This window comes from Zeus faber (assembly GCF_960531495.2).
Source record: "Zeus faber genome assembly, chromosome: 9".
Classification (NCBI taxonomy): domain Eukaryota; kingdom Metazoa; phylum Chordata; class Actinopteri; order Zeiformes; family Zeidae; genus Zeus; species Zeus faber.
Window position 1 is genome coordinate 26,380,013 of NC_137197.1, and position 8,645 is coordinate 26,388,657.

Consider the following 8,645-nt stretch of genomic DNA (forward strand, 5'->3'; position numbering starts at 1 on the left):
TCAATGTGAATCGACTTTCATCAGAGAACAGCACTGAGGCCCACTGGTCCCTCATCCAGCGTAAATGCTCCCTGGCCCGTGCAAGACAATGATGCCTGTGCCTGGTGGTGTGGTCAGGCACCCTTGTAGTTTCAAATGGTTTCGAATGGTCTGACGTGACACTTGGGTGCCTCTCACCTCCCTTAAATGTGCCTGGAGTTGAGTGGCATTCATCATCCGGTTCCGCAGGGCACTGTTCATAATGAAGCGGTCATCAGTCTGGGATGTGGCCAAAGGACGTCCACTTCTATGCCTTTCTGTGACTCTTCCTGTCAGGGTTCGCCCGGGTCCTACCAGCATCAGCCACTAGATGCCGCCAGTACTGCCTTTTCAAGGTTGCTCTGCTTCACCTATTTCTGTTCCTGATTACCCTGCCTCATTAGATGATATGTTTCACCTGTGTCTCGTTTGGTCATCCCTATTTAGACTCTGTCGTTTGTGTCCTCGGGCGCTCAGTCTTGAGTTTGTCTAACCTCATGACAACGCTCTTGTTCCAAGCTCCCGAGACTTCTTATTTGTTTTTGCCCAGTTTTTGTACTTGTTTTGAGTAAACCTCTATTTTTGCCACCTCGCCTCTGCCTTGTTCTCTACACCTGGGTTCACTCAGCACACCTCCTAACAGCAAGACTGAGCCTACAACATGGACCCAGCAGAGAGTCGTCCTCCAGAGGTGGAAAGCCTGCGGGTGGCCTTGACGCACCAGGGGGCTGCGATTGGCCGACACGAGCGGGTTCTCCAACAGGTCCTGGAAAACCTGCAGTCGCTCGCCCAGGCCGTCCAGCAGAGCCAGGCACAGGCTCCACCTATGGGCCCTGCGCCAGCGCTGCCTCCCATGGACCCGCGTCCTCCAGAGCACCGCGAACCACGACTGCCGGCGCCAGAGAGGTACGACGGTAACCCAGGGGGCTGTCGTGGCTTTCTGACACAATGCTCCCTGGCTTTCGAGCTCCAGCCGTCACAGTTCCCCACCCAGCGCTCACAGGTGGCATACGTGGTCACGCTACTCACCGGCAAAGCACTCTCCTGGGCCACAGCCATCTGGAATCGGCAAACCCCGGCCTGCTCCAGCTACCAGGCTTTTGCCGGGGAGATGCGCCGAGTGTTCGACCACTCAGTCAGTGGGAGGGAGGCGTCGACACGGCTACTCCGGCTCCGCCAGGGGGGACAGAGCGTGGCGGACTACGCCATCGCATTCCGCACCCTCGCCGTGGCGTCTGGATGGAACAGCGAGGCACTCATCGCGGCCTTCCAGGAGGGCCTCAATGAGGGGGTCAAGGACGAGCTGGCATCCCGGGGGGCGCAGGTGGACTTGGACACGCTCATCGATGCAGCGATTCGGGTGGACAACCGCCTCCGGGAGAGACAAGGGGAACGCGTTTTCCCCGCTTCACCAATACCAGCGCGCAGAGCGGCTCTGGGGACGAGGCCTCCCGAGCATCTCCTGGCTATCCCGAGCTCGCCTCCAGCATCAAGGGAGGAGCCGATGCAAGTAGGCAGCACACGGCTCTCTCGGTCCGAACGTGACCGGCGGATGAGAGAGTGCTGCTGCTTGTACTGTGGGATCCCGGGGCATTTCCGTTCTTCCTGCCCTGAGCTCTCGGGAAAAGCCAACTCTCGTCCAGGGTAGGGAGAACTGCGACGAGGCCAACCTTCTCTCCCGAGCTCGAGGCGACCAGGGTCCTGCTGGCTGCCTCCCTCGCCTGGGGAGATCAACATCACTCCCTCCAAGCTATGGTGGATTCCGGCGCTGCAGGAAGCTTCCTGGATGTAGGGCTAGCAAAAGCCCTAAAGCTCCCTCTGGCACCTCTAGAGCATCCTCTCACGGTGACAGCCCTGGATGGAAGACCACTGGGTTCCGGTAGCGTGTGCCATCTCACCGCCCCACTTTGGCTGTCACTGGAGGGAAAACATTCAGAGGTAATCCAGCTCCACCTCATCCACTCTCCTGAGTTTCCACTGGTCCTGGGCTACCCATGGCTAGCCCGTCACAACCCACATCTGGACTGGGCCTCCGGGCGTCTCACCGAATGGGGTTCTGCCTGCCACACCACCTGTCTTCGTTCTAGTCCGTCTTCTCACCCTCTCGAGTCTCTTGTCCGTGTCCTGGCTCCAGTCCGTATTCAAGGTCCCATCCATCCCGAGTTTTCACGAGTGCCCCACGAGTATGCCGATCTGAGGGAGGTCTTCAGCAAGAGACGGGCCACCACGCTTCCTCCCCATCGGTCCTATGACTGCGCCATCGACCTTCTGCCTGGCACCTGCCCTCCTCGAGGACGTCTCTTCTCTCTCTCTGCCCCTGAGACTACAGCCATGGAGGAATACATCCGGGGGGCGCTCACCTCAGGTTTCATCCGCCCTTCTACCTCCCCGGCGGGCGCAGGGTTTTTCTTCGTGGGTAAGAAGGATGGCGGCCTGCGTCCCTGCATTGATTACCGTGGTCTGAACAAGATCACGGTCAAGAATCGCTACCCCCTTCCTCTCATGTCCACATCTTTCGAGCAACTGCAAGGCGCCACCATCTTCACCAAACTCGATCTTCGAAACGCATACAATCTCGTCCGCGTCCGCGAGGGGGATGAGTGAGAGACCGCCTTCAACACACCTACCGGCCATTATGAATACCTGGTCATGCCTTTTGGATTGGCCAATGCTCCCGCTGTCTTCCAGGCCTTTGTAAACGACGTCCTCCGTGAGTTTCTCAACCGCTCCGTGTTCGTCTACATCGATGACATCCTCATCTTCTCCAGGACCCTTCCCGAACACATACAGCATGTGAGACAGGTCCTTCACCGCCTGCTCGCCAATGGCCTCTATGTGAAGCTGGAGAAGAGTGAGTTCCACGCCACCACCGTTCAGTTCCTGGGGTTCGTCATCACCGAGGGTCACGTCCAGATGGACCCTGCCAAGACCGAGGCCGTCCGGGACTGGCCACTACCCACCTCGGTCAAACAGGTGCAGCGCTTCCTCGGGTTTGCCAATTTTTACAGGCGATTCATTCGGGGTTTTAGCACGGTGGCAGCTCCCCTCACTGCCCTCACTAGGACATCCACAGCCCGCTTCGCCTGGACTGCGGAGGCTGAGGGGGCGTTCAGGGCTCTCAAGATGCAGTTCACCGCTGCCCCTGTCCTGGCCACACCAGAGCCTACCCTACCCTTCGTGGTGGAGGTGGATGCTTCCGATGTGGGAGTGGGGGCCGTTTTGTCCCAAAGGACTTACGACAGGAAGCTCCATCCATGTGCTTTCTTCTCCCGTCGCCTCACCCCAGCGGAACGGAACTATGACATAGGGAACCGGGAGCTACTGGCAGTCAAACTGGCGTTGGAGGAGTGGCGGCACTGGCTGGAGGGGGCCCAACACCCATTTGTCGTCTGGACCGACCACAAGAACCTGACATACATTCAGGATGCCAAACGCCTCAACTCCCGTCAAGCCCGATGGGCCTTGTTCTTCAATCGGTTCAACTTCATCCTGTCGTATCGTCCCGGGTCCAAGAACCTCAAGCCCGACGCTCTCTCCAGACAGTTTGACCCTCCTGAGCTGGTTGAACTCCCCGAGCCCATTCTCCAGAGCTCCTGCATCTTGGCTCCGGTCCGCTGGGGAATCGAGACGCAGGTCCGGCAGGCCCAAAGGAGGGAGGCGGATCCCGGCAACGGGCCCCCGGGTCACCTGTTTGTCCCGAAGGCTGTCCGATCACAAGTCCTGCAATGGGGGCATTCATCCCGCCTCACTGGCCACCCGGGGATCTCCAGGACCCTCGAGTTCCTCCGCAGGCGTTTCTGGTGGCCTACCATGGAGCAGGACGTCCGGTCCTTCGTCGCTGCCTGCACCATCTGCACCCAGAACAAGAACCCCCGGTCACGTCCCATGGGGCTGCTGCATCCCCTTCCCATCCCCAGTCGGCCCTGGTCACACCTCTCAGTGGACTTCATCACCGGCCTTCCACCGTCTCGGGGCCACACTGTCATCTTTGTCGTTGTAGACCGGTTCTCCAAGGCTTGCCGTTTTATTCCTCTGCCCAAGCTCCCCTCAGCTCTGGAGACTGCTGAGCTCATGGTGCAGCACGTTTTCAGGGTGTTCGGCCTGCCCCTGGACGTGGTGTCAGACCGCGGTCCGCAGTTTGCATCCCGGTTCTGGAAAGCATTCCACCAGCTCCTCGGCGCCTCCGTCAGCCTGTCCTCCGGTTTCCACCCGCAATCCAATGGCCAGACGGAGCGGGTCAACCAGGACCTGGAGACAACACTGAGGTGCCTTGTGTCCTCCAACCCTGCCTCCTGGAGCGACCATCTAGTGTGGGCGGAATACGCTCGACTGCAGTAAACAGGGCAGGTCTGGCTCAAAAACAGTGGTTTTGATGCGCAAGATGTCACGCAGGTGAGAGTCACTTAGTCTTGTCCTCACGCGGTTCTTGTTAATGTTCATAACTGAGAACGTCTTCTCGCACATGTATGTCGAGCCAAACGAGCTCAGCATTTTCTTAGCAAATGTTCGAATCTCTTGGAACCTGTCTTTGTCCAGCCGGCGGTAAAAGTTTACAAGAGGGAGTTGCTGGTGCTGACTGTGACACTCCACGTCACACTGCAGCTCAATGAGCTCCAGCTGCAGGTGAGCTGGAGCGTCATTAGGATCCACGGAAAAAGGAGAGGAAAAAAAATCTCCTTTTCAATGGCCGCAAAATCCCTGAAATGCTGTTGAAACTTCTCAGCCAGAGATGAGATCTTTGCTGCATACCTCCTCATTTGCGCAGTGATATTGTTTGCTGGAAAACTGGTCATCATTTCCTGCAGCGATGGGTAATGTGTGGTATTGGGCTGCGTTTGTGACAGGTGCCTTTGGAAAAGTAGCAGCTATGTCCCAAAAGCTTTGATGTGTGAATACAACTGGCTTACCACTGCATTTTTTCCCTGAAGGCTCGTGTTCAGCGTGTTCAGATGTCGTGTTATGTCAACTAGAAATCCAAAATCAGCCAGCCAAACAGGATCGGAGAGTTCTGGGATCGGTTGTCTTTTTTGTGCCAAGAATTGTCCGATTTCCTTTCTGAGAGAGTAGAATCGCTGCAGTGCAGACCCTCGACTGAGCCATCTTACGTCGCTATGATACACAACATCTCCATATTCAGCGTGGATGTCGATCAGAAACTGTTGAAACTGGCGGTGACACAGGGCTCTGGAGCGAATATAATTAATAGCCTTTATCACCGGTTTCATAACGTGATCATATTTCAGATGTTTATTCGATGTTTAATAAATTCACCTTCAGTAAAAGGTTTGCAGTGCTTGGCAATCAGCATTGCCGCCTTGTTGCTCGCCTTTGTAGAATTTTCATTTGAGTCACGGGCTCTTTTGAAAAAGCGCTGCTGTGCCATTAAAACAGCTTCAAGTTGCTTCAGTTTTTCGGTGCGTTCGTTTGCCGTTAGCTAATCGTAGTTAGCATGTTTCGTCTGATAGTGCCATTTAATATTGAATTCCTTGAAAAGAGCCACAGTCGCTTGACAAATTAAGCACACGCAGTTGTTTCACATGTCAGTGAAAAAATACTTTACACTTGTCCTGGAAACGGCGGCCCTCGTTGTCAACTTTCCTTTTTTTAGTTCCAGTTGCCATTTTATAAATGGGCTTAAAATATACCACAGTGGTAAAAGTTCACACAGGGGTTACGCGGCGAGTGTGCGGCCACAAGTCTACTGCCATCCTCTGGTGAAATATAAAATTGCTCTTTTGTACGTGCTGGCGGGCCACATATTATTGATTTTATGACAGACGCTTCGGGCCGGTGGAAATTTAGACACGGGTCGGATTTGGCCCGGGGGCCGGACTTTGGGCATGCCTGGTCTAGCGTCTCCGACACGCCAACATTCAAAAAATAATGGAACGAGATGAGATTTAGAGTCTGACGCTTTATGACGTCATCATACCATGTCCAGTGGGAGACTCTGTCGCTTCGTAGTGGTTAGAGATTCAGACTAGGCATGTTTGTGTTTATCAACCCTCTTACCGGTTTAGATAGAAACTTTAGTCCACCGAAACTTGTGACCACGTCGAGTCGAGTCTCTGTGAAAGAGTGAATAGTTCATGTACCAGGAACACATCGGAAAAATAGAACCCCTGAAATTGCAATTAGTCATAGAAATACACCAATGTTTTTTGTGTTTTATGGAAATGTAACTGTGGCAGTTTTGCCTACCACACACCATCCAAGTGAAGTTTTCGGGGCCCGCCGGCACAGAGAGCTTCAGCTCAAAAAGTTCACACGCTTTCATCTCAGTAATATTTTTGGAGGTATTTTGCATAGATTATTATTTTGTAAGTACTTCCTCATTCATTCCCTTGGTTGACCAATGTCAACAACTTCTGGAAAGAGGAACTTGTTGTGCTGTTTAGTCATCGTTCACTTGTTCGCTATTCATCCAAATTATATCTATCTTTATTTGACAAGTATTTAGAAAATACCTATGAATAAATAATGCATAAATGCATAAATAATGTCACTCTGCTCCTCCAACAACAATTTGTATGCCAACACCACCATTTATTTGTGATTGAACGTTAACAGTAATATGGTCACAACAGCGTGATATCTTACACCACTGTCACAGTATGAAACTGAAATGATATCACTGTAACCAATATCAAAGAACATCTTTGATACTAAGTCATGTGTAATACTTGATAATAATTAAGTACCCATCTGCAATGCTTATCTATGACTTAGATGCAGTTGTTGTAAAACAGCTCCCCTACTGGCTCATTGGTGAACTGCTGGAGGAACTCGACCAGCTCATCCAGAGAGTGTCTCTCCACCCAGTTGTCCTCGGTGTTCCTGGCCGAGCCGCCCCCGCTCTGGACGGGCCTGCTGTTGTTGTCCACACAGCAGTATGCGTTCCACAGGTAGTCAGGGACGTTCACCCTCTTGGTCTGGTTCTTGCCGATCCACTTGTCAGATGACGGGACGGCGCCGACCAGAACGTAGGCCTTGGAGCACTTGGCGCGGAACAGATCGGTGAGCTCGGCCTCGTACATCCTCCAGGCGTTCTGGTTCAGCTTGGCGTTCTGTGGGACCACGTTGGTCAGGGTGAAGGTGGCACTACGGTTCGGGACTGCAAGAAAAACAGAGGGGGAAGAGCGGTAAATAAATAGACACAGGATTAGTTATTTAAGATGTATAGGTAACGACATTGCCATTAGATGGACGTGGATAAGACGTGACAGGAGGGTAGGGTGGAGAAGAGGAAGTGAAGGTTCATGTAGGGACCTGCATGGTGTCCATTGGGGTTGAGGTGTCCACGGTCGAAGCCAAAGTTTTTGTAGTCCTCGTCGAGGGCCTGTCTCTCCCCCTGGTAGACTCCAGGGTGGTCTTTCCCCAACTTTTCGCCGGTCTTCATCCCTGCTTGCCAGGACGAGTTCACCAACTGCACAGGGACATGATGATACGGATCCTCGTATCCACTACACCCAGATAAAGAAAAGGAAATCTAGGCAGAAGATCTTTCATAGCCAACCTGAGGCTCAACAAACCAGCGCTTCTCTCTGCCTCCGCCGTTGCTGGGCTGGAAGTGATAGGCTGAGTAGACAGCGATACGGTGGTGGGTGTCGTACAGAGTGGCAAAGTGGTACCTAGGTGCACGCAGATAGGAGAGTAATGTTAATAGTTAGTAGTAGCAGCTGTGCATCCCTTGACAGGATACTCATTTTGTCTTGAATTGGAAATATTTACATGTACTACCAGCATTAGATGGCAAAACCTCTTTCTATCTTCTGATGCGCCTTCCGACATTTAGTTTGTATATACAATAAACAGTACAGGGGAGGGCAAAATCACTCAAACACCCTATGAAAATGGAGTCTAACGTTGAGGTAACAATTTAGTTCAATTCAGCTATAAAAGAGGTCTGACAATTGTCGTTTTCAGTGCGGTCAGTCCAACAAAATTCAGTGTTTGAACATCCAGAAAGTAGATTAGTTAGTAGTAGTAGAAAAACATGTTACCTATTGACAAAGCGCTGGCAGATGCGGCTACATCAGGGGTGGCCGCCCCCCACTTCGGTAGAAGTACTCCATGCACTCTGGCACATCCTGAAAATGGAGAAAGAAATTGTGCCCATTGTGGCCACAAAACACTTTAAGCCTCAGCTCTCATTTGGGGTTAACCGATGCACAGGGGTAAAAATGTTTACCAAGCGGGTTTCAAGGCAACTCACCTTGAAGCGGGTCACAACGTCAGCGCTGATGAGAGAGAGGAGGGAGAAAAGAGAAACCAGAGCTACTGAGATCTGCATCTCGCTAGAAGACAGGTGTACTGTTATTCCCTTCTGCTGGGTGGGAAAGGAAAGGAAACAAAAGAGAGGGAAGAAGCGGGAGTAATACACTACTCACAAAAAGTTAGGGATATTTGGCTTTCGGGTGAAATTTATGGAAAATGTAAAAAGTTCACGCTACAGTGATATTATATCAAGAAAGTAGGGCATTTACTGTAAGTAGAAGCATGCAATGGTGATTTCCTCATCTCAAACAATTTATTGAAACAAAAGCCAACAACAGTGGTGGGTTTACCACAACAAAAAATGTCAATGTCTCAATAACTTGTCATGTGCCCTTGAGCATCAATTACAG